The sequence below is a fragment of the Pseudophryne corroboree genome, chromosome 4, assembly GCF_028390025.1.
Source record: "Pseudophryne corroboree isolate aPseCor3 chromosome 4, aPseCor3.hap2, whole genome shotgun sequence".
Taxonomy (NCBI): domain Eukaryota; kingdom Metazoa; phylum Chordata; class Amphibia; order Anura; family Myobatrachidae; genus Pseudophryne; species Pseudophryne corroboree.
The window spans coordinates 768,727,555-768,751,381 of record NC_086447.1 but is presented as its reverse complement, the minus strand read 5'-3'; the positions used below and the strand labels follow the sequence as shown (position 1 = coordinate 768,751,381).

Here is a 23,827-nt window from a genome sequence, read left to right as displayed (position 1 = left end):
CCTCAGGCCTGCTTATAGCCGACTCACCAATGAGAGTGCACCTAAAATGGGGGAAGGGAAAAGGTATAGGTGGGTGGAGACAGAGAGAAAAAAAGGGCGGATCTGCTGTCTATGTTAGGCACAGGATAAACCTGTGGATCATGGATGAGAGTCCGCAGAAATATATGAAGAAAAGGGAGGAATGGAACAAAGAAAGGGAAAGAAAGAATAGAAAAGATAACAGATATCATCTGGTATCAAATTGCAGGATTGTCAAAAATGATCAGCAAGTAGACATGGGCCAGATTAACTGGCAATGTTGGATACATTCCGTGATCACTCAGGATCAGAGTGTCAAAGAAAAACAAAGGTAATTAGAATTAGGCCAGATTGGCTATCAATATTGGATATACCCTGTGATCACTCTGTTTAGAAAGGTAAATGTCTGCAAAAAAGGCGACCAGATGCTGTTTATGACACAAATAAACTATTTGTCTATTGAAAGGATGATTATTTTGGATATATAAAAAAATCCTGGTCCAGTTCCCTGGACTGTCCTGCTTAGAGCAAAAGCAAGGGAAAAATCACGTATTGCTTGTATAAATATAGAGAAAATCTCAAAAAAAAATATATTATAAATAATAATGGTATAAATAATAGTAGAAAAAAGTGATAGAAACAGGTACCGATCCCTGCCCAGGTCCCTGGGTCAGTCACTATGTAACAGAATGCACGGTGTACTCCTCAGGTCCTTAATTCATACTGGAATACTAGGATAGGTCATGCTGGAAAGGATAGGTCATGCTGGAAAACGCGTTTCACCCGTCCTGCGGGCTTGCTCACTTCCAATCTATCTAGGTGATAGAGCAATATTTAAAAAATGATAAAAATATAACCGATACACTTACTTGTTTCATATTAGAATCAATTAGATTCATACTCACAATTATTTTACTTTTGATTCTTCTATTTTTTTTACAAACATGGGGGACTGCCATGGGGACCAGGTTCGCCCCGTGCTTCATGAACCTCTACATGGGGCTCCTCGAGGAGCAACATGTGTGGGGGGCAGGAATCGGGGAGAACCTGGTCCTCTATGGCAGATATATTGATGATTTATTTTGGATTTGGGATGGGGGATTATCTTCACTGCATGAGTTCACTACAAGTCTGAATCAGAATTTGTTTGGTTTAAAGTTCACTTGTTCTTTTAGCACTGTCACTATAAATTTTTTGGACATTACACATACAGTAAAGGATAACTGTTTAGTTACTGAAACGTATATAAAACCTGTCAATCAAAGTCGGTATCTTAATTATAATAGCTCACACTTAAGAAGTTGGAAAAATAATATTCCAAAGAGTCAGCTGGTTAGACTTAAAAGAAATTGTTCCACAGAGGCCATCTTTAAACAACAAGCGAACGATATGCTTATTTCTTTTGAAAGACAAAAGTTACCCTAAAGATTTATTAATAAAAGCAGTTGCGGAGGTAGAAAAGTTAGAAAGAACTAAACTTCTAGAGTTAGGTCGAGACCCCACTAATTTGGAGATTAAAAAGAAAGATATAGACCTTAAATCAGCTACTTTTGTCACCCAATTCAATAGCCATGCTAATGAAATTAAAAAGATCATCAGGAAGAACACCTCTTTATTATGTATGGATGACATTTTGAAAAATGAGATCAATCTAGAAGGTAGGGTGATTTTCAGAAAGTCGGAGAATCTGAAATCAAGATTAGTGCAAAGTCACTTTGTCAATCCTGCCATGCAAAATACGTGTAAGAAAACTTGGTTACCAGAAAAACCAGTTGGATTTCATACCTGTGGGAAGATCAATTGTACTACCTGCAAACATTCCTCTAGAAAAAGTACTAACTTTTGCTCATATACTAATGGAGTAACATATCCGATCAAGAAATTTCTTAATTGCCAATCAGCTTATGTGATCTATCCTATCACCTGTGGCTACGGGAAACAGTACGTGGAGCGTACAATTCGTACTCTCCATGTACGATTCTCAGAACACAGAAGAAATATCCAAAAAGGTTTGAAACTGCATCCCCTCTCATCCCACATTTCCAGTTGTCAGAAACAGACAATGGCTAATGTAACAGTAAAGGCGATAGAGCAAATAGGAATTACAAAATGAGGGGGTGACAGATTTAAACAATTGTGCAAACGAGAAGCATACTGGATATACGTACTGGGGACATTAACACCTGGGGGGTTGAACGATACGGTTGAGTTGAATAATGTCTAGGGATCCAGATGGATCGATAAGTGTTAATATAAAGTTGACATGTTATTTATGTTCCTCGGTAAATATACACTCTCCTTTGAAAGATCATTATTTCCAATGTGGATCCAGGTGGATGGATAAGTGTTAATATAAAGTTGACATGCTTTCTCTAGAAATCCACACTCTCTTTTGAAAGATTAATATCCTCAATGCGTTCCCTCTCTGTCCCTTGCGATCTATTTCTTCTTTTTTCTCTCTCTCTCTCTTTTTTTGTTTTATATTTTGGGATTGTTGGTATAGGATAACATTCGAGAAAATGGGTTCACATATAAGTTGGTGTCGAAAAGTCGACCTTCCGGCGAATTATTTGAAATAGTTGAGATCCTTGAATAAATATGTATGTCTCTATATTGGCGTTCTGTAACAGCTGCCAATGTAATGGAACGATTATTAAGTGATCCATACTGGCTAGAAATGAACCATAGGTATCTGAAGTAATAATAACTATAGATGATTAATAGTAATGCGTAGCATGCACATGTATATATATATATATATATATATATATATAGATGTGTATGTGTATGGATATGTGTATATGTATCTGCACATTTCCCTATATGAATGTATATATATTTTTAAATGTATTGTTTAGTAGCGATACACCTGAGTGATAAGTATATATAATTAAGTTTTTATCTGACAATGAATGAAAGAACCTTGTAGCGCTCGCTGTGTCTGGATTTGGACTATGGCTATAATGTATGGTTTAGAATTTAATTTGAAACGGCTATGAAATAACGTCCACATGTCGACACATCGAGTACTATGTGCAATGGTAATGTGTTGGAATTTTATCTTATTTTATTTAATTTATTCTATGTATATTAAATGTGTCTCTGTGCTGAAAATGTTTAATTATATAAAGAGTACGTATATAGCTACATAGGAATGATAACTAAAATCATGTGGAACGCATGGTATTTCCTCGTAATGAGGATCTAAACCAGTGGTTCTCAAACTCGGTCCTCGGGAGCCCACACAGTGCATGTTTTGAAGGTCTCCTCACAGAATCGCAAGTGAAATAATTAGCTCCACCTGTGGACCTTTTAAAATGTGTCAGTGAGTAATTAATACACCTGTGCACCTGCTGGGTTACCTGCAAAACATACACTGTGTGGGCTCCTGAGGACCGAGTTTGAGAACCTCTGATCTAAACAGTGAAAATACCATTATGAGAATGAGGCTTGGAAAGCGGTCACATGACTGAAAGATGTCATAGCTAACCATCACGCATGCGCCTGCGGTTCGCCTGAAAACGAGGCTTGGAGAGCACACGCAGGATGCAGAAGGAAGCGGGAAGGTGCCGCTGTTTAAATGGCAGCACAGATACACATGTCTATACTGTCTCTGAGGAAGCCGCCGATGTAAGCATTGCTGCTGAAGGCCGTGAGACGCATAAGATGACATCCTAAGCCCAGTACTGGCCGAGCCTGCACGGCATACTACATTGTCATCAGCAGCTTTAAAGTGGGACACTCCAGATATGGCACCGAAAAAGTTAAAAGCACCAGGAGCCGGGAGAAACTTGTGGAGTCTATGTAAGAGACTGGTTAATCAGGTGATATTCCCCAAAAAGCTAAGCAAAATCAATACAGCTGGACTTCCTGTGTCAGTGCACTGATTTTATTGCATGCAATAACTCTAAGATTGTTATGAGCGCTACTAACATGAGGACTAATACACTGATTGAGCAGGACTAATTTGGCTACTAAAAAGCCGCATGAATTAAAGGTCCTCTAGCTGCATGGATTTATAAGTGGTTAAGTACTCCTTCCTAACTGGATTTGAATTGTAGATTACTACTGGCCGGTATTGTATGTAGTTTTTAATGTTTTTCAAATTTTATGTGTAGAAAATAAAATATACACGATTTCTGGAAAGCGCTGTTTTTTTTGTTTTTGTTCTATGTTGTGAATCAGGGGTAGAATAGCCTCTATATTACGGCAGCTGAAGGAATCGTGTGAAAATTGTATTGTGAATTATACCATTGCTCTTAATTGGTTTGTAATTAGTCTTGCCTAAATCCAAAAAGCGCCAAGTCCTTTCTGTTCTCTTTGAGATGTATGTCTTTCTTGAACTGGTCTTTGAAAGTAGGTATAGTTATCTGGGTATGGATCAGATACATTAAACATACAAACTTTTTATGACTGGTCAAAGATTGTTATCTCACTTTCTTGAGACTCAAAGAGTATCCCATAAACCATCATTTTACAAATTACCCTTCTGCAGCCCTGCAAACAGGTCACATACAGGACTCACTCAGCATGTTAGCCATTTTGATGCATTTCACAGGACAATTTGACATACTGAATACACCTAGCTTGATAGAATACAATTGTTTCTCTGACGTCCTAGTGGATGCTGGGAACTCCGTAAGGACCATGGGGAATAGCGGGCTCCGAAGGAGGCTGGGCACTCTAGAAAGATTTATGACTACCTGGTGTGCACTGGCTCCTCCCACTATGACCCTCCTCCAAGCCTCAGTTAGATTTTGTGCCCGGCCGAGGTTGGATGCACACTAGGGGCTCTCCTGAGCTCTTAGAAAGAAAGATAGACTTAGGTTTTTTATTTTCAGTGAGACCTGCTGGCAACAGGCTCACTGCAGCGAGGGACTAAGGGGAGAAGAAGCGAACTCGCCTGCTTGCAGCCGGATTGGGCTTCTTAGGCTACTGGACACCATTAGCTCCAGAGGGATCGACCGCAGGCCCAGTCCTTGGTGTTCGGTCCCGGAGCCGCGCCGCCGTCCCCCTTACAGAGCCAGAAGCAAGAAGAGGTCTGGAAAATCGGCGGCAGAAGACATCAGTCTTCTCCAAGGTAGCGCACAGCACTGCAGCTGTGCGCCATTGCTCCTCACACACACTTCACACTCCGGTCACTGAGGGTGCAGGGCGCTGGGGGGGGCGCCCTGAGAAGCAATTATAACACCTTGGCTGGCAAAAATACCACAATATATAGCCCTAGAGGCTATATATGTGGAAAATACCCCTGCCAGAATCCTAAAAAAAGCGGGAGAATAGGCCGCGGAAAAGGGGCGGAGCTATCTCCTGCAGCACACTGGCGCCATTTCTCCTTCACAGATCCACTGGAAGGAAGCTCCCTGGCTCTCCCCTGTAGTTTTCAGGCTCAAAGGGTTAAAAAGAGAGGGGGGGCACTAAATTTAGGAGCAATATTGTATATACAAGCAGCTATGGGGGAAAATTCACTCAGTTATAGTGTTAATCCCCACATTATATAGCGCTCTGGTGTGTGCTGGCATACTCTCTCTCTGTCTCCCCAAAGGGCTTTGTGGGTCCTGTCGTCAGTCAGAGCATTCCCTGTGTGTGTGTGCGGTGTGTCGGTACAGCTGTGTCGACAGGTTTGAGGAGGAGGCTTATATAGTGACGGAGCAGATGCCGATAAATGTGATGTCGCCCCCTGTGGGGCCGACACCAGAGTGGATGGTTAGGTAAAAGGTATTAACCGACAGTGTCAACTCCTTACATAAAAGGGTGGATGACGTAACAGCTGTGGGACAGCCGGCTTCTCAGCCCGTGCCTGCCCAGGCGTCTCAAAGGCCATCAGGGGCTCAAAAACGCCCGCTCATTCAGATGGCAGACACAGATGTCGACACGGAGTCTGACTCCAGTGTCGACAAGGTTGAGACATATACACAATCCACTAGGAACATCCGTGACTTGATCCCGGCAATAAAAAATGTGTTACACATTTCTGACATTAACCTCTAAAAATGGGTTTTTATGTTTGGGGAGAAAAAGCAGGCAGTGTTTTGTTCCCCCATCAGATGAATGAATGAAGTGTGTGAAAAGCGTGGGTTCCCCCTGATAAGAAACTGGTAATTTCTAAAAAGTTACTGATGGCGTACCTTTTCCCGCCAGAGGATAAGTTACGCTGGGAGATATCCCCTAGGGTGGATAAGGCGCTCACACGGTTGTCAAAATAGGTGGCACTGCCGTTTTAGGAACGGCCACTTTGATGGTACCTGTTGATAAAAAGCAGGAGGCTATCCTGAAGTCTGTATTTACACACTCAGGTACTAGACTGAAACCTGCAGAGCGTGCTGCTGCAGCGTGGTCGGTGACCCTGTCAAACATACTAGTTTGCTAACATGAGAACATATTAAAGACGTCGTCTTATATATGAGGGATGCACAGAGGGATATTTTGCCGGCTGGCATCCAAAATGAATGTAATGTCCATTCTGTCAGGAGGGTATTAGAGACCTGTCACTGGACAGGTGATGCCGACCTTAAAAGGCGCATAGAGATTCTGCCTTATAAGGGTGAGGAATTATTTGGGGATGGTCTCTGGGACCTCGTATCCGCAGCAACAGCTGGGAAGAAATATTTTTACCTCAGTTTTCCTCACAGACTAAGAAAGCACTGTATTATCAGGTACAGTCCTTTCGGCTTCAGAAAAGCAAGCGGGTCAAAGGCGCTTCCTTTCTGTACAGAGACAAGGGAAGAGGGAAAAAGCTGCACCAGTCAGCCTGTTCCCAGAATCATAATTCTTCTCTCGCTTCCTCTGAGTCCACAGCATGACGCGGGGGCTCCACAGGTGTAGCCAGGTACGGTGGGGGGCCGTCTCAAAAATTTCAGCGATCAGTGGGCTCGCTCACAGGTGGATCCCTGTTTCATTCAAGTAGTATTTCAGGGGTACAAGCTGGAATTCGATATGTCTTCCCCCCGCCGTTTCCTCAAATATGCCTTGCCGACAACTCCCTCAGGCAGGGAGGCTGTGCTAGAGGCAATTAATAAGCTGTATTCCCAGCAGGTAATACTTAAGGTGCCCATACTCCAACAAGGACGGGGTTACTATTCCACACGGTTTGGGGTACCGAAACCGCATGGTTCGGTGTGACCCTTTTTTATATTTAAAATCCTTGAACACATACATAAAAAATTCAAGTTCAAGATGGAATCGCTCAGGGCGGTTATTGCAAGCCTGGATGAGGGGGATTACATGGTATCCCGGGACATCAAGGATGCTTACCTGCATGTCCCTATTTACTATCCTCGCCAGGAGTACCTCAGATTTGTGGTACAGGATTACCATTACCAAGTCCAGACTCTGCCGTTTGGACTGTACATGGCACCGAGGGTGTTACCATGGTAATGGCCGGAATGATGATACTCCTTCGAAAAAGGGGAGTTTTTTAATTATCCCGTACTTGGACAATCTCCTTATAAGGGCGAGGTCCAAGGAGCAGTTGCTAGTCGGGGTAGTACTATTTTGGAAAGTGCTACAACAGCATGGTTGGATTCTAAACAGTCCAGAGTCACAGCTGGTTCCTACGACACGTCTACTGTTCCTGGGGATGGTTCTGGACACAGACCAGAAATAAGTGTTTCTCCAGGAGGAAAAAGCCAAGGAGCTGTCATCTCTAGTCAGAGACCTCCTGAAGCCAAAACAGTTATCGGTGCATCATTGCACGCGAGTCCTGGGAAAAATGATAGCTTCCTACGAAGCAATCCCATTCGGCAGGTTCCATGCAAGAACTTTTCAGGGGGACCTGTTAGACAAGTGGTCCGGGTCGCATCTTCAGATGCATTAGGCTGATAACCCTGTCTCCAAGGACCAGGGTATCGCTACTGTAGTGGCTGCAGAGTGCCCATCTTCAAGAGGGCCGCAGGTTCGACATACAGGACTAGGTCCTAGTGACCATGGATGCCAGCCTTTGAGGCTGGGGGGCAGTCACACAGGGAAGAACCTTCCAGGGACTTTGGTCAAGTCAGGTGACTTCCCTACATAAATATTCTGGAACAGAGGGCCATTTACAATGCCCTGAGTCAGGCAAGGCCTCTGCTTCAAAACCAGCCGGTCCTGATCCAATCAGGCAACATCACGGCAGTCGCCCATGTAACCAACAGGGCGGCACAAGAAGCAGGATGGCGATGGCAGAAGCCACAAGGATTCTCCGATGGGCGGAAAATCATGTGTTAGCACTGTCAGCAGTGTTCATTCCCGGAGTGGACAACTGGGAAGCAGATCTTCTCAGCAGACACGACTTCCACCCGAGAGTGTGGGGACTTCATCCAGAAGTCTTCCAAAGGATTGTACACCATTGGGAAAGGCCACAGGTGGACATGAAGGCGTCCCGCCTCAACAAAAAGCTATAAAAGATATTGCGCCAGGTCAAGGGACCTTCAGGCGATAGCTGTGGACGCTCTGGTAACACCGTGGGTGTACCAGTCGGTTTATGTGTTCCCCCCTCTGCCTCTCATACCAAAGGTACTGAGAATAATAAGAAGGCGAGGAGTAAGAACGATACTCGTGGTTCCGGATTGGCCAAGAAGAGCCTGGTACCCAGAACTTCAAGAAAATATATCAGAGGACCCATGGCCTCTGCCGCTCAGACAGGACCAGCTACAGCAGGGGCCCTGTCTGTTCCAAGACTTACCGCGGCTACGTTTTGATGGCATGGCGGTTGAACGCCGGATCCTAAAGGAAAAGGGCATTCCGGAGGAAGTCATTTCTACGCTGATTCAAGCCAGGAAAGATGTTACTGCAAAACATTATCACCGCATATGGCGGAAATATGTTGCTTGGTGTGAGGCCAAAAAAGGCCCCAACAGAGGAATTTCAACTAGGTCGATTTCTGCATTTCCTACAAGCAGGAGTGTCTATGGGCCTAAAATTAGGCTCCATTAAGATACAGATCTCGGCTCTGTCGATTTTCTTCCAGAAAAAATTAGCTTCAGTACCTGAAGTTCAGACATTGTAAAAGGAGTGCTGCATATTCAGCCCCCAGTTGTGCCTCCAGTGGCACCTTGGGATCTCAACGTGGTGTTGAGTTTCTTAAAATCACATTGGTTTGAACCACTAAAAACCGTGGATCTAAAATATCTCACGTTGAAAGTGGTCATGTTATCTGATTTTCCATATGGATAGTGCAGAATTGAGGACTCGTCCCCAGTTTCTCCTTAAGGTGGTATCAGTTTTTCACTTGAACCAACCTATTGTGGTGCCTGCGGCTGCTAGGGACTTGGAGGATTCCAAGTTACTGGACGTAGTCAGGGCCTTGAAAAATTATGTTTCCAGGACGGCTAGAGTCAGGAAAATTGACTCGCTATTTATCCTGTATGCACCCAACAGGCTGGGTGCTCCTGCTTCTAAGCAGACTATCGCTCGCTGGATCTGTGACACGATTCAGCAGGCGCATTCTGCGGCTGGACTGCCGCATCCTAAATCAGTGAAAGCCCATTCCACAGGGAAGGTGGGCTCATCTTGGGCGGCTGCCCGAGGGGTCTCGGCTTTACAACTTTGCCGAGCTGTTACTTGGTCAGGGGCAAACACGTTTGCAAAATTCTACAAATTTGATACCCTGGCTGAGGAGGACCTTGAGTTCTCTCATTCGGTGCTGCAGAGTCATCCTCACTCTCCCGCCCGTTTGGGAGCTTTGGTATAATCCCCATGGTCCTCCTTACGGAGTTCCCAGCATCCACTAGGACGTCAGAGAAAATAAGATTTTACTCACCGGTAAATCTATTTCTCGTAGTCCGTAGTGGATGCTGGGCGCCCATCCCAAGTGCGGATTGTCTGCAATACTTGTAAATAGTTATTGCTAACTAAAGGGTTATTGTTGAGCCATCTGTTGAGAGGCTCAGTTGTTTTCATACTGTCAAACTGGATATAGTATTACGAGTTGTACGGTGTGATTGGTGTGGCTGATATGAGTCTTACCCGGGATTCAAAATCCTTCCTTATTATGTCAGCTCGTCCGGGCACAGTGTCCTAACTGAGGCTTGGAGGAGGGTCATAGTGGGAGGAGCCAGTGCACACCAGGTAGTCATAAATCTTTCTAGAGTGCCCAGCCTCCTTCGGAGCCCGCTATTCCCCATGGTCCTTACGGAGTTCCCAGCATCCACTACGGACTACGAGAAATAGATTTACCGGTGAGTAAAATCTTATTTTTATACATACAGTACAAAGTACAAGAAATAGAATTTCTAGTAATTACTTCTGAGTCTAATCAGTACACCCACCATTGCTATTAGGATTCTGCTTTGTTGTCCGTAGCGTGGCCAATCCCGGGATTGGGATCGGCAAAATCCCAGGATTTTGCCCACAAATTGGCCGGGATTCAATCCCGGGGATTTCGGGATTAAGAAGCCCCTTTGTTTTTTCAATGCCTGGCAGCGTTAAGCGTCCTCGGGAGGCTCAGATGCTGCATGGCTCCCTCTGCTCACCTCCCCTTCCCCCGACTGTGTGCACTGTGCAGCGTGACATGAAGTCAGAGGTCACGCTGTGCAGCCAGCCGCCCGCCGCCTCGGACCTCAGAACCTGCACCTCACCTCCTTGCAGCAGGATGACCCAACTTCCCTCCCATCCGGATGAGGGTAAATTATGTGGACTGGGCAGTGAGCGAAGGGGGAGGACATTGAAAAAGAACCAATCCCGGGTGTCCCTAGTTGTCAGTGTCAGTCACTGACTTTCCATATGTGTGTGCTTTCAATCAATCTGATCTGCAATGCGGGTGTGCTGTCTGCAAGGGACAGAATGTCAGTTTCTGCTATGGAATTGTGCTGGCACTCCACCTCTGCCAGTGATAGTGTTTGCTCCCAGCGTAGTGTCCTGGTTCCTGTGATTTATGTTCTCGATTTTGTTTTCTGCTACAGCTACTGCATTTCCTGGTGCCTGTACTGTATGTTCCTGGTTTATTTCATTTTATAGCTTCTATGTTTCCTGCTTGAAGTGCTTTATGTTCCTGCTTTGGTTTCCTTATACAGTTACATCTATCCTTGATACAGTTCCTGGTTTCAGACTACTACAAACCTTAATTCTGATCCCTGACAGGGCCCAAATCCGCATACAGTCCAGCTTCATCATGACCACCATCTGCATGCATCCCAGCCAAGCAATGCACCTAGTGTGGTAATAACTTGTGCTTAATTTAGCTGCTAATAATTAGAGATGAGCGGGTTCGGTTCACCGAGTACCGAACCCTACCGAACTCTACGTGTCAAACACGCTTCCGAGCCCGGCTCGGTTATTCCCACCTGACTCGGAAAACCCGAACGAGGCAAAACGTCATCATCCCGCTGTCGGATTCTCGCGAGATTCGGATTCCATATAAAGAGAGGCTCGTCGCCGCCATTTCCACTCGGTCATTGTAGAGAGTACAGAGAGGACGTGGCTACGTTCTCTCAATGTCAGTTCTCAGTATCAGTGCTTATTGCTGCTCAGTAATACTAGTACAGTGTCTTGTGCTGCATCTTGCTGCAGTAGGGTGCTGTGGTAGTGTCCTGTGACTGTGCATTGGTCATCATCATTCCAGTCACAGTGGTCTCTGGGGGGTTACAATTCAAGAGTGCTTTTGTGCTGCTCACTAATACTAGTACAGTGTCTTGTGCTGCATCGTGCTGCTCGGTGTCAGTTCTCAGTAGTATCATCAGTGCTCAGTATCAGTGCCGTAACTAGATATGTGCGCTGTGTGCCTTGCATACAGTGCAGGATGACCTGGGGCATAATTAGCCGGCCTCACAATCTTCTCTCAGGTGATGAGTAACTGTCAGTTCCGCCTCCCCCCGCCCCAAAGCCGGAGCTAGCAGTGCAGCTGCATGAAGCCGCGAGTAATGCCCGCCCCCGCCAACACAGAGCCGCGATGATCTCCGCCTCCTTTCCCAGCCAAGCCGGAGCTTATAGTGCTGCAGCGCGTGAAGCTGCAATGTCTGTCATCCACCCACCCACCTCCTCTCCCAGCCAAGCCGCTGCCGCCCGCCCACTAGCCCGCTGAGGCCGCCGCCCCGCGCACCTGTGTCCGCTGAAGCCGCCGCTGCTGCTGAGGTCCTGGCAGCGCTGCGGCTGAGTTCTGCCTGTGAAGTGGACTCTGTCAGGAGGAGTCAGGAGCCGGCAACAGTGCTGGAAGAACGTACACATCACGTAAGTGCCTACACAGACACTACACTACACTACACTACACTATATTACACTACACTTCACTACAGTACACTACACTACACTACAGTATATTACACTACACTTCACTACAGTACACTACACTACACCACAGTACACTTCACTACACTACACTCTAAGGGTGGGGGGAGAGTGTAAGGGGGAATCTTCCTGCCGTACTGTGTTAAAGGGGGACTCTGCCTTCCATAATGTGTAAAAGGGGGACCTATCCTGCCGTAACGTGTAAAAGGGGGACTCTGCCTGCCGTAATGTGTAAAAGGGGGACTCTGCCTGCCGTAATGTGTAAAAGGTGGACGCTATCTGCCGTAATGTGTAAAAAAGGGGACGCTGTCTGCCGTAATGTGTAAAATAGGGGACGCTGTCTGCTGAAATGTGTAAAAAGGGGACACTGTCTACCGTAATGTGTAAAAAAAGGGGACGCTGTCTGCTGTAATGTGTAAAATGTGTTATAAATGTGTTAAATTCATGTGTGTTGAAAATGTATTTAATTTTTATTTTGATATTATTCATTTAGATATTAAGTGCAGTATATTATTAGATGCAGTGATTTACCACACTGTAATAACGAGCTTTTTAGCCAGATAATGCTATTGAGCTACCCAATTACAGCGCATTTTAACAGTATGGTAAATCGCATGTTATCGGCCCATAACACTTGGGATCCGTGATATGATCGCAGACCCATGTGTTGTTGTCCGATAACGGATATCCTGGGACTGGTTTTCGGGAATTCTACTTTGCGCGCTTTGGGTGAGGATCTTCTAGTATCAGGTTCCAGATTGTGGACTTGAATTATACATTATGCATATGTTATATTATACTGCACAGGACTATGGTGTATATTCTACAGTGCATTGTTGTTATAAATCTGGTACATTATCATGCATGTACCAGCAGTATTTACTATATATATATATTTATTCAAGCCAAACCTCTAAGCATGGGCCCCTACCATTGCTTTTTCCCAGTGGGCCCTTCATGCCCCAGTCTGACACTGCACGCGAAGCATAATCCCGATAAGTGCCGGTTTACAGGGGTAATTGGAAAGCCCCGGAAGAATCCTTTAGCTGCGGTAAGTCAGTCACAACACACCACTGCCACATGCTCCTGTTGACTGTGGGCTTTAACATAAGGCACACAGTTCCTGCCAGTGACTAGAATGCCATTTTTAGCTCTGCATTCATTCACTAAAACCCCTCTCACACTGACCCTAGAACCCAGGGCAAACAATCACGACCTTAGTCCCGACTCTGTGTGAAAGGGTCGACCTGGGTTGTACATACTGAGTCTGACCCGGGTCCCCTACCCAGATTGCGACCAGGCATATACCTGAGTTGGCTGCAGTGTGAAAAGCATGACTTCATGCCTAAAAGACTGCGGATTGGTGGGCTCTGGAGCACTTGGAGAGTACGTCTCCAAGCATTCTGTGTGAACAGTAACAACCATGGTATAACCAAGGTGGTGTGAAAGTGTAAGTACATCCAAAGCCCTTGCTATGACCCGTGTTTATTTATTAAAAGAGATGTGCAGCGTGCACTTTTTTGTGTTTTGTATTTTGGTTTTGGATCTGAATTGGTTTTGCCAAAACCACCCTTTCGGGTTCTGGTTTTGGATCTGGATGATGATTTTTGAAAAAAACACAAAAACAGCAAAAATCACATAATTTGGGGGTAATTTTGATCATACGGTATTATTAACCTCAATAACATTAATTTCCACTCATTTCCAATCTATTCTGAACACCTCACAATATTGTTTTTAGGCCAAAAGGTTGTACCGAGGTAGCTGGATGACTTTGCTAAGCGAAACAAGTGTGCGGCACAAACACCTGGCCCATCTAGGAGTAACACTGCAGTGGCAGACAGGATGACAGTTTTAAAAAATAGGCCTCAAACAGCACATCATGCAAAGAAGAAAAAGAGGTGCAATGAGGCAGGGCTGGATTAAGCCTTGGGGGTGCCACTTTAGACAGAGGTGCCCTGGTGTAAGGGGGGGGAGGGGAGCTGTATATAGGATTGTGCATACCTCCCAACATGACCCATTCCAGAAGGGACAAAATTCTCAATACATGGACTTCCCTCTTAATATAGGATTGGTGTCACCTTTGTTGAACTATTTAATTGATAAGAAAGGTGTTTCAAGACAGGTGATTGCAGTCATAACTTAAGATGAAAGTCCAGGTAGAGAGCATTTTGTTTCTTCTGGAATGGGTAATGTTGTGATGTATGGATTGTGTATATTAAATTCAGCCCAATGGTGTATATTAGATTTAAACTAATAGTATAATAATGCCTGGGTACTGTTTATAGCTCCACCTAATTGAGACAACTATTTTATAAAATGTTCTTGTAATGGAACAAAGACAACTTAAACAACCTTAAAATACAATTAGAAAAAAATATATATATATAATTTCTTTTCACATGCAAAAATAGCAGCAGCCTCTGTACTACTTACACACTGGGACAGGACTTAGGATGACTCTGTGAGTATGTGTGTGTGTGTGTGTGTGTGTGTTTGTATGTGTGTGTGTGTGTGTGTGTGCGCGTGTGTGTGTCTCTCTCTCTCTCTCTCTCTAGACCCTCATTAGATAACAAGTTACACAGGACTCAGGCACCAGGGTGTGGAGAGAGCTGTAAGTGACACAGCTCTCTCCACCCTCCTATCTCTCCTCTGGTCTGGAAGCTCCGTCGATAGTTGATGAAATCTGATACTCCTGTGTCTCTGCCTGTACTGCATACTGTCCTCGCATTCTGGCTGTCTGGTTCTGCTGCTGCATAAGAGGGAAAGCTAGTGATGTCAGTGTGCTCTGGTCGGGGGGGCCCCTGTCAGAGGGGGGCCCAGAGTACAGTATGCCCTGCACCCCCCTTAATCTGGCTATGCAATGAGGTAGCTGGATGGCTATGCTAAGCGACACAAGTGTGCAGCACAAACACCTGGCCCAACTAGGAGTGGCACTGCAGTGGCAGACATGATGGCAGATTTAAAAAAAAGCCCCCAAACAGCACATCATGCAAAGAAGAAAAAGAGGTGAAATGAGGTATCTGGATGGCTAAGCTAAGCGACACAAGTGAGCGGCACAAACACCTGGCCCATCTAGGAGTGACACGCAGTGGCTGAATGTCGAAAGTGGCCCGCAATTTTTTTGGCCATCTCTTGCACGCCCCTGTAATTTTTCAAAAAATTCTGCACCACCAAATGAATTGTATGTACAAAACATGGGACGTGCTGGAATTTGGCCAGATGTAATGCACGCACAATATTGGTGGACTTATACGGCAGTACCCCATGACTTATACGCAGTACCCCTGGACTTATACGGATGCACCACTGGACTTATACGGCAGTACCACTGGACTTATACGGCAGTACCCCTGAACTTATTCGGCTGCACCACTGGACTTATACGGCATTACCACTGGACTTATACGGCAGTACCCCTGAACCTATTTGGCTGCACCACTGGACTGGATTTATACGGCAGTACCCCTGGACTTATACGACAGTACTCGTGGACTTATATGGCAGTACCACTGGACTTCTATGGCAGTACCACTGGACTTATACGGCAGTACCACTGGACTTATATGGCAGTTCCACTGGACTTAAACGGCAGCACCACTGGATTTATACGCCAGTTCCACTTATATAGCGCAGCATATTCCATTGCACTTTACAAATGGAACATCAAGAAAAGAACAAAAAAGTGGGTAATAATAATAACAGACAAAACATAGAGATAAGGAGGCCCTGCTTGCAAGCTTACAATCTACTGGGAAATAGGCAGTGTAGGTGCTACATATTGCATAATTGTCCTGCCAGATTGCAAAGGTTCTTAATGGGCTGTATGATATGATCACACAGCAATTTTTTTCAAGGTTCGGGAGGATGTGAAAGTGAAGAAAGACAAAATAAGGGAGGTTATGTGAGTACTGTACACAGAGGATGTAAATAAGAATCGAAGTTTATATGTGTGGGTCTGGAATTTGATAAGCTTGTCCAAAGAAGTGAGTTTTCATGGAACACTTAAAGGTCTGGAGACTAGAGGTGAGTCTTATTGTGCATGGGATGGCATTTCACAGAGTGGGTGCAGCTCAGATAAAGTCCTGTAATTCTGAGTAGGAGCAAGTAATGCACGTGGATGAGAGATGTAGATCTTGTGCAGAGCAGAGCGATCAGGTAGGGATATGTTTTAAAATGAGTGAAGAGATGTATGTTGCTGCAGTTTGGTTAATAGCCTTGTATGTAAGTAAAACTATTTTATATTGACTACGGTAGAATACCGGTAACCAGTGGAGGGACTGACAGAGCGGATCTACAGATGATGAATATCTAGCGAGGAAAATCAGCCTCGCAGCTGCATTCAAAATGGATTGTAGTGATGAGAGCCTATTTTTGGAAGACCAGTAGGGAGACTATTGCAATAATCAATGTGGTAATAAGTGAATGTTTTTGAGTTTTTGCAGAGTCTTATGTAAGATATGGTGTTATTTTGGAAATGTTTCTTAGATGTATGTAACATGATTTTGATACAGATTGAATGTGGGGAACAAAGGACAGTTCAGAGTCAAGAATGACACCTAGGCACCGAACTTGTGGGGTAGGGTTGATTGTTGAGTTATCAAAGTGATAGAGATATCAGGTTGGTAACTATTATTGGCCAGTGGAAATATAATTAATTCTGTTTTGGAGATATTAAGTTTGAGGTGGTGAGATGACATCCAAGATGAAATGACAGTCGAACATAAGTTGGAAAATGGGCTTCTGTCTGAAAGGGGTATAAAATACAATGAAGTCATCCCAGTGCCAAAAGCTTCGGGTTTTTTTTTTTTTTTTACAAGCCCATGTATTTTGCCTTTATTAGACCTAATGCAGTTCTCATTTAGCTTTAGAGACTGGCCGGTCAGTAACGGTGTCCTTTATCACACATACAGTGCATTAATGTGGTAACTACTGTATAAACAGGATCATAATGTGCTTAATTACTGTATTATACATATGTAACATATTGCATTCCCAGGACTATGGTGTATTCACTACAGTGCATTGCTTTTATCAATGTGGTACATTATCATTCTATCGCTATAAATATTTATGAAGGGACCAGACCATGGACTCTAATTATTAGCCAAGTGTTTGTTGTAGCTGGCCACATTCCCTCTGGTAGCTGGCCACACCCCCTCTGGAGGTTGGTCCCCTGCCACTGCATTCCCCTGGTGGGCCCTTTAATCCCCAGTCCGACACTTGTATAACCTTATTATAGTATAAAATCATATTTTATTTATTCCATCGAAGAGATGGGGCCTTTAACCTTTCCAACACCTACCTTTTTAACATGTTTTTTTGAGTGACCGTTTTTTTCAAATATTTGTTTTTTTGAGTGACCATTTTCTCATATATTTATATATGTTGTGGTAATAGGGGCAGTGTGCTACAAAGGAATCAGGGTTGTTTATCTGTTAAGTCCAGAAAAACCATGCATTTGGAGGATAGGAAATGTGTGTCTTACCTGCTTGATTAATTTCAGTGCACTTCTTCTCTCCAGCCTGGGGTAGCTGAAAGTATGTGATTAATCAATCAGAGTAGCTGTGAAGAGCTCCTTTTTAAAATCAAGGTGGGAGTGTCATTTGCCTGTTAGTCTGGGAATGGGAGGAGGAGTCTGTTTGGGGGATTTATGTTAATGACCGAAGCCGAAAAAGCTGACCAGTGACTAATGCAGTGATGGCTAACCTTGACACTCCAGCTGTTGTTGAACTACACATCCCAGCATGCCCTGCTACAGTTTTGCTATTTGGCCTTGCTAAAACTGATGCAGGGTATGCTGGGATGTGTAGTTCAACAACAGCTGGAGTATCAAGGTAAGCCATCACTGGACTAGTGAGTAGTTCTTTGTTAGCTAGTGACAGGGCCATGAATATTTACTGTGTAATGATTACTGGTCTGCGGTCATCCTGACGAAGTAAAGCCATAATGAAGAAGTCCACTACATAGCTTCTCTCTCTCTCTCTCTCTCTCTCTCTCTCTCTCTCTATATATATATATATATATATATATATATATATATATATATATTAGAGATGAGCGGGTTCGGTTCTCCGAGAACCGAACTCCCCCAAACTCAACGTGGTTTACACGGGTCCGAGGCAGGCTCGGTTGTTCTTGCCTGACTCGGAAAACCCGAACGAGGCAAAACGTCATTATCCCGCTGTCGTATTCTCGCGAGATTCGGATTCCATATAAAGAGCCGCGCGTCACTGCCATTTTCACTCGTGCATTGTAGAGAGAGCAGAGAGGACGTGGCTACGTTCTCTCAGTGGCAAATCTCAATATCAGTGCTCAGTATCATTGCTTATTGCTGCTCAGTAATACAAGTACATTGGCCCTCATTCCGAGTTGTTCGCTCGGTAATTTTCTTCGCATCGCAGCGATTTTCCGCTAATTGCGCATGTGCAATGTTCGCACTGCGACTGCGCCAAGTAAATTTGCTATGCAGTTAGGTATTTTACTCACGGCATTACAAGGTTTTTTCTTCGTTCTGGTGATCGTAATTTGATTGACAGGAAGTGGGTGTTTCTGGGCGGAAACTGGCCGTTTTATGGTTGTGTGTGAAAAAACGCTGCCGTTTCTGGGAAAAACGCGGGAGTGTCTGAAGAAACGGGGGAGTGTCTGGGCGAACGCTGGGTGTGTTTGTGACGTCAAACCAGGAACGAAACTGACTGAACTGATCGCAGTTGCCGAGTAAGTCTGGAGCTACTCAGAAACTGCTGAGAAGTGTCTATTCGCAATTCTGCTAATCTTTCGTTCGCAATTTTACTATGCTAAGATTCACTCCCAGTAGGCGGCGGCTTAGCGTGTGCAAAGCTGCTAAAAGCAGCTTGCGAGCGAATAACTCGGAATGACCACCATTGTCTCTCTTGTGCTGCATCTTGCTGCTCAGTGTCAGTTCTCAGTAGTATCATCATCAGTGCTCATTATCACTGCTCATTGTCTTGTGCTGCATTGTGGTGCTCAGTAATACTACAGTACATTACTAATATACAGTACTAGTCCAGTGTCTTGTGCTGCATCTCGCTGCTCAGTGTCAGTTCTCAGTAGTATCATCATCAGTGCTCAGTATCACTGCTCATTGTCTTGTGCTGCATTGTGGTGCTCAGTAATACTATAGTACATTACTAATATACTAGTCCAGTGTCTTGTGCTGCATCTTGCTGCTCAGTGTCAGTTCTCAGTAGTATCATCATCAGTGCTCAGTATCTCTCAGTAGTATCATCATCAGTGCTCAGTATCACTGCTCATTGTCTTGTGCTGCATTGTGGTGCTCAGTAATACTACAGTACATTACTAATATACTAGTCAAGTGTCTTGTGCTGCATCTTGCTGCTCAGTGTCAGTTCTCAGTATTATCATCATCAGTGCTCAGTACCACTGCTCATTGTCTTGTGCTGCATTGTGGTGCTCAGTAATACTACAGTACATTACTAATATACTAGTCCAGTGTCTTGTGCTGCATCTTGCTGCTGTAGGGTGCTGTGGTAGTGACCTGTCACTGTGCATAGGTCATCATCATTCCAGTCACAGTGGTATCTGGTATCTATCTAGTGGTATCTAATTCCAGACGTTACCGCAGTCTAATTCCAGATATATTACTGGCATATAATTCCACACATTAAAAAATGGAGAACAAAAATGTGGAGGGTAAAATAGGGAAAGATCAAGATCCACTTCCACCTAGTGCTGAAGCTGCTGCCACTAGTCATGGCAGAGATGATGAAATGCCATCGTCGTCTGCCAAGGCCGATGCCCAATGTCATAGTAGAGAGCATGTAAAATCCAAAAAGCAAAAGTTCAGTAAAATGACCCAAAAATCTAAATTAAAATCGACTGAGGAGAAGCGTAAACTTGCCAATATGCCATTTACGACACGGAGTGGCAAGGAACAGCTAAGGCCCTCTCCTATGTTCCTCATGACTAGTGGTTCAACTACACATGACGATGGAAGCACTCATCCTCCCGCTAGAAAAATGAAAAGAGTTAAGCTGGCAAAAGCACAGCAAAGAACTGTGCGTTATTCTAAATCACAAATCCCCAAGGAGAGTCCAATTGTGTCGGTTGCGATGCCTGACCTTCCCAACACTGGATGGGAAGAGGTGGCTCCTTTCACCATTTGCACGCCCCTGCAAGTGCTGGAAGGAGCACCCACAGTCCAGTTCCTGATATTCAAATTGAAGATGTCACTGTTGAAGTACAGCAGGATGAGGATATGGGTGTTGCTGGCGCTGAGGAGGAAATTGACAAGGAGGATTTTGATGGTGAGGTGGTTTGTTTAAGTCAGGCACCGGGGGAGATACCTGTTGTCCATGGGATGAATAAGGCCATTGACATGCCTGGTCAAAATACAAAAAAAAACCCCACCTCTTCGGTGTGAATTATTTCCCCAATTGGACTCTCCTGGGGATTTGTGATATCGGACAACGCCACCAATATTGTGCGTGCATTACATGTGGGCAAATTCCAGCACGTCCCATGTTTTGCACATACAATTAATTTGGTGGTGCAGAATTTTTTACAAAACGACAGGGGCGTGCAAGAGATGCTGTCGGTGGCCTGAAAAATTGTGGGCCACTTTCGGCATTCAGCCACCGTGTGCCGAAGACTTGAGCACTAGCAAACACTCATGAACATGCCCTGCCATCAGCTGAAGCAAGAGGTGGTAACGTGGTGGAATTCAACACTATATGCTTCAGAGGATGCAGGAGAAGCAAAAGGCCATTCAAGCCTATACATCTGCCTACGATATAGGCAAAGGAGGGGGAAAGCACCTGACTCAAGGGCAGTGGAAAATGATTTCCATGTTGTGCAAGGTTCTCCAACCCTTTGAACTTGCGACACGTGAAGTCAGTTCAGACACTGCCAGCCTAAGTCAGGTCATTCCCCTCATCAGGCTTTTGCAGAAGCAGCTGGAGAGATTGAAGGAGGAGCTAAAACGGAGCGATTCCGCTTGGCATGTGGGACTTGTGGATGGAGCCCTTCATTCGCTTAACCAGGATTCTCGGTTGGTCAATCTGTTGAAATCAGAACACTACATTTTGGCCACCGTGCTCGATCCTAGGTTTAAAGCCTACGTTGTATCTCTCTTTCCGGCAGACACAAGTCTGCAGATGTTCAAAGAGCTGCTGGTGAGACACTTGTCAAGTCAAGCGGAACGTGACCCGCCAACAGCTCCTCCTTAAATTTCTCCCGCCACTGGAGCTGCCAGGAAAAGGATCAAATTTCCAACACCACCCGCTGGCGGTGATGCAGGGCAGTCAGGAGCAAGTGCTGACATCTGGTCCGGACTGAAGGACCTGCCAACGATTACTGCCATGTTGTCTACTGTCACTGCATATGATTCTGTCACCATTGAAAGAATGGTGGAGGAGTATATGAGTGACAGCATCACTGTAGGCATGTCAGAAAGTCCGTACGTATACTGGCAGGAAAAAGAGGCAATTTGGAGGCCCTTGCACAAACTGGCTTTATTTTACCTAAGTTGCCACCCCTCCAGTGTGTACTCCAAAAGAGTGTTTAGTGCAGCCGGTCACCTTGTCAGCGATCGGCGTAGGAGGTTATTTCCAGAAAATGTGGAGAAGATGATGTTCATCAAAATGAATTATAAATTCCTCCGTGGAGACATTTACCAGCAATTGCCTCCAGAAAATACACAGGGACCTGTGATGGTGGATTCCAGTGGGGACGAACTAATACTCTGTGAGGAGGAGGATGTACACAGTGAAAGGGGTGAGGAATCGGACGATGAGGATGAGGTTGACATCTTGCCTCTGTAGAGTCAGTTTGTGCAAGGAGAGATAGATTGCTTCTTTTTTGGTGGGGGCCCAAACCAACCAGTCATTTCAGCCGCAGTCGTGTGGCAGACCCTGTCGTTGAAATTATGGGTTTGTTAAAGTGTGCATGTCCTGTTTATACAACATAAGGGTGGCTGTGAGGGCCCAAGGACAATTCCATCACCTCTTTTTTTATTTATCTTTGCATCATGTGCTTTTTTGGGACTATTTTTTTAAGTGCCATCCTGTCTGACACTGCAGTGCCACTCCTAGATGGACCAGGTGTTTGTGCCGCCCACTTGTGTCACTTAGCTTAGTCATCCAGCGACCTCGGTGCAAATTTTAGGACTAAAAATAATATTGTGAGGTGTGAGGTGTTCAGAATAGACTGGAAATTAGTGGAAAATATGGTTATTGAGGTTAATAATACTTTAGGGTCAAAATTACCCCCAAATTCTATGATTTAAGCTGTTTTTGAGGGTTTTTTGAAAAATACCACCCGAATCCAAAACGCATCCGAATCAGACAAAAATACGAAAGGGTGGTTTTGCAAAAACGCATCCAAATCCAAAACACGACCGTGGAACCGAATCCAAAACCAAAACACAAAACATGCCCGCTGCACATCTCTAATATATATATATATATATATATATATTATATATATCTATCTATCTATCTATATCAGGGCCGTAACTAGGTGTGTGCGGAAGGGGCACCACACATAGCGCTGCAGGGTAGGGGGCGCTGTTGGCAGCACTTCTCAATTACCTGTTTTAATTACTTTCACTTGCTGCTTCCCCCCTTTTTGAATCCCAGCATCTCCTAACCGCCCCTGTCTCCTACCCCCACCACTTCTGTCACTAATACCTATACAACATTCATGAACTCCACTAAAGATTCCTTCTGGGTAGGGTGTTTGATTAGAATTCAACAGGTTATAGGTTTGAATCCTGAGTATGGCAGTATATTGAAATATGTCATGTAATAAAGGGTATTATAACTGAATAACCACAAGCTCTCAAGTAAAGTGCAGGAATGTGGTATAAAGAGGATTTGTGTCCAAATCCATTTTCTTGCAGTGGTCTATAAATGTGTGTGTATTATATTATACAAATATAAAAATGTGGGAAGGTGTATCATAGAATGGGCTTTCTCTGGGATCAATCTTGTCATGCCCCTTACCCATGAGGCATGCACCTTATGTCCCTATTGGAAAAATGGGGAGGGGGGACACCAGTTCTCTCTCTGGCACAGGGCACCAAAAAGTCTAGTTACGTCTCTGATATATATATATATATATATATATAGTACATATACTGTAGCATACTATACAGTCCCTTGCAGTTAGTGTATATATTGCTGTTGATAAAAGCCTGCATATAGAAGAGTGGAAGGCCAACATGCAGTACTGTATAATATAGCTACAAGCAAGCATGCAATACATTCCATTCATATTGTAAGCTTCTTAACCACCATATAATATAGTACCATTACAAATTATAATACAGTCCCCGGCCAGGATAATATACATTGTAATGCCATTATTAAATATAGTCCCATCACGTCACTAACTAATCACATGCTAGTATATAAAACACACCCTGCATATATCATACACTCCCAATCCAACATCTCAATTCCCTATGTGTATTAACAAAGGAAAATATATTCATAGTTCCTAATGTATAGCATACTTATTACTCTCTCTGTCCATCATTTTTGGCCCATGTCTACATACAGTATCATAATTTTCACTTCTTTATTATCATCCCAAACCTCATGTATTTTGCAAATGTACCTGCAAA

At 44.4% G+C, this 23,827-nt stretch overlaps 1 long non-coding RNA gene across 1 annotated transcript in view; it reads left to right on the top strand.

The window, feature by feature from the left end:
• Window positions 1-3,428: 3,428 nt before the first annotated feature.
• The window catches only part of LOC134911760 (uncharacterized), a 95,857-nt gene continuing 75,458 nt past the window's right edge, over window positions 3,429-23,827 (top strand). The window contains exon 1 of the long non-coding RNA XR_010176822.1: window positions 3,429-3,822. This is a non-coding gene — a long non-coding RNA (uncharacterized LOC134911760). The remainder of the gene's footprint in view (window positions 3,823-23,827) is intronic.